Here is a 3,534-nt window from a genome sequence, read left to right on the forward strand (position 1 = left end):
GATGCTCCAGAAAGTTGGACCACAGATTTTCTGCTGTTCTGCATCCTCCCTGCACAGAATTGGGGCTGTCAATACTCGTTTGAGAAGCAGGTAGTAATGCAGAACTTGCAATTATCAGAGAAACTAAATGGGAAGACGACTTAGGAGAATTAGCAGCCTAACCCCCAACAGCAACAAATTAGTAACAGTGGTTCCACCGGATATTTAAAAAGGGAGATCAGAAGTGGTTCCAAAGGAGCTGCATCGTGCGGCATAAACGCTGAAATCGCGCATCACCTTCCTACACAAACTCTCCTAACCTTTCGGGAAGGACCAACGGGAACTTCTGGTCCTGCGGCCTGTGTTCCTTAGGCCCAGAGGCCCACACCGGGACGATGACGCCCGAGAACCAGGCGTGTGGGCGTCAGAGAAGGGGCTTGGGGTCACTTACAGGGGCACCGAGTTTCTGTCAGTGTAACGCGGGAATTAGGGCTGTCCATGTGACGTCTTCTCCTCTGACAACGTGGCAACAGTCCTTCCAAGGGGCCCGAGCAAGGTGTGGACGGTTCAGCCGGGCGAGGTCCCCGGGGCGCTCTGCAGTGAGCCCGAGCGCGGGGTCCAGAGCGAGGATCCCGGCAGCCCTGAGGGAGGGAGGGGAGGGCGGGAGAGGGGACTTTGAAAACCCAAGTTCCACCTACGCAGGTCCCGGTATTTCCACTCTCGCCAGTGAATTCATGGTTTCCAGTATCAGCCACGGAGCTTTCGCTTGGGTTCCAGGCAGCCTCAGCAACAGCCAGGACCGTTGATGTCGTTAGCTCCATCGCCACCTGCGTACTGGCCTCAACGGCGGCGCCCCGGCATCAGTGCGCATGCCTGTGGGGAAGGGGGGTGGGGACAGGGGACGGCCAGGGGGCGTGGCGAAGTGACGGGGCGAGTCCGAGGGAAGGGCGGGCCAAGCTCGTGGAGGGCCGGTTGTACCTATGGCCCGTCAGGCAAGCTGCGAGTAGCGCTAGGACACCCGCTGGTCTGTGAGAAGTCCAACTTCTCGGGGGTTGGGGGCTTCGGGGAGATCCGCGCGCCGAGGTGCATTGTTGGCACCGCCCTCGGCACAAGGGGGGGCGGGACGGGATGCCGGGCCCCTCGCTTCGCATTCTGGGAGCTGTAGTCTCTTAACCGCTACGAACCGCAGCTTCCAGGGCTGCAGGACTACAACTCCCAGGATGCACCGAGGCTCGCTGGCTGCTGGCGGCTGTGTTGCCTCCGCCGCACGTGCGTTCAGTCTCAGGTGGGACCTGAGGGGCAGGACGGAGACCAAGGAGTTGGGGGCGTGTGACAGCTGTGACGTGCTGCAGCGGGACTGCCGCATGCAGCTCGCTTTTCCCGTGAATGGAGTCTGGACTCCAGTCTCCTCCCTGCTGTGCGCCCACAGCCTCCCTCCGCAGCTTGATTCCTCCTCCCGCCTGTGTGCCTGTGCGTCTCTCCAGAGCATCATCCTAGTCCAGGCTCAGGAAGCTGCTTGCTTTTCTAAATTGCTTCTCCGAACGGATTTAACATCCCAGCAACTGCCACTTTGCTGCCCTCTGCTTCTTCCAGCCATCGTGCGCCATTTCGGCAGCTTTGAGGAGAAATTCACCAAAGTTATGGCCCCATTGGAAAGGACAGGGTTTACAGGGATGGCAACGTTGGCTGTTGCTTCCTGAAAATGTCACCCTCACGGGACACCTTTTTCGCAGATGTGGAAGTTGAAGCATTTGTGAGGGTAATCATTGGTTTACCCAGGATCTGCTGAGAGCAGAGGAGAACAACCCCAATTCCCAGACAGGTATCTAGTGGGTCATTTCAACCCCCACCCCCTACCCCTTCGAGTGCAGAGGCCTCCAAGAAAAACTCAACCTTAGGATTAGTTGCACTCTAAATTGATGAGCCTAATCTCAACTCAGGCCTGACTGGCCAGTTTCTTGGAGACCCAAGTGGTGACCCTGATCCCTCAGGAACAGATAGACTGCTGTTAGAGCTTTGGGAGAGCCCTGTTCAAGGTGTGGAGAACCTGGGTGGCATTTGCAACCTGTCAGGTTTAACATCTCTGCTTTGGAGGAAGGTTCATCACAGACAGCAGCCAGCGATGTAGACCTTAACTTGCCTGGTCTGATCTGTTGAATTTCTCTGTTTGGAAATGGAAATATCCAGGAGCACTTCTGCTTCCACTTATCCTCCTGATAATTGACCCTAAATTCCTTATGCTGTAAGGGACAGATCCTTGATTGCAGGGTGGTACCACGATAAACATATCCGGGGATATTCAGTTATTCCATATTTCCTTAAAAATTAATTGGATCAGTGAAAGGAACAGGACATAAAGTATACTGCTCATTTGCAGAAGATAAAAGACAAGCAAGACCTTCCCAATGAAATTTTCCTTCTCATTCTCTGCTCTGTACCACGAGTTTGAGTGCAAAACCAAAAAACTTGAACTGTCAAATTTCTCTTTCCTGAGATCAATTAACTTAGGAGTTTTAAGTGTTTTGTTGAAACCCATGGAGGAATTCTTAGCAGCTGTCATGATTTATCTCGTACCTAAAAACCTAGGTAGCGATCTATATGAAAATAAGACATTATTTGTATTACACAGTCTAATAGGTTGCATTTCTGATTCCTGAGTGTGTTAGACTATCAAAGGGACTGAAAAACCTGGTTATGGACACCGCACCCTATTACTTTGTGAAGAATTTACTTCTCCATGAATTAAGTACAGATGAATTCATCAACATGTTTGTAAAGAAAGAAAAAGAAAGCAGGTAGTGTCTATGAATGTGGCAAGATGAGGAAGTCTAGTTAGACCCCGTCACAGTCCTAGGGTTCTTCTCTTGTGTTAAATAGGGCCTGGGTGATAATGTGTCAAGTGCAGCTCTGCTCCCCCATCCCTCAGAGTTCTTATCCTACTCTGTCCTGTGCCCACTTTAGGGGGTTTCTGATTACAATCGTCCAGTAGTGTTGGATGGGGCTATTGTAACATGAGAGTATCTGTCATCCTAAAACAAGGATTAACAGAGAGACAAGTCTTAGGATCTGTGTGTTCAGAGGGGCTGCTGTTGGGTGTGTGGCTGCAATGACCACTGTGCTCCCAGCAGTCCCCACAATGGTGTCTCAAAAGGTTGGTCTCCTGATACAACCATAGCAGCTGTTCGCAGAGCCGGGTGCTCTTGGTTCTGTGTCTTCTGTTAGATATTGTGGCACCTGCTCACCCTATTCCCATTCCTGTCTGCTGGGTTGATTGCTTTGTTCCAGTCACCATGGTTTCCTAGACGCTGTTTGTGTGTAACTGTGTTTTGTGGCATCTTTAGTGATTCCACCCTCACTACACAAGTCACTGCACAGCAGGCACTTGCTGATCTTGTTGTAGCCCCGGGTTCACCCCCTCTGGTGGGGCTGTGAAGAACCATAGTTACTTCTAGCTCCTCTCATTCTCATGCTGCTGGGGCTGCTTACAAAGCTCAGCATCTCATCTTTCATCTCATTGACATTATTCTTTTTATTGGTTTGGAATCTGATACTGCT

Source organism: Diceros bicornis, chromosome 39 (genome assembly GCF_020826845.1).
Source record: "Diceros bicornis minor isolate mBicDic1 chromosome 39, mDicBic1.mat.cur, whole genome shotgun sequence".
In the NCBI taxonomy this organism is placed as follows: Eukaryota; Metazoa; Chordata; class Mammalia; order Perissodactyla; family Rhinocerotidae; genus Diceros; species Diceros bicornis.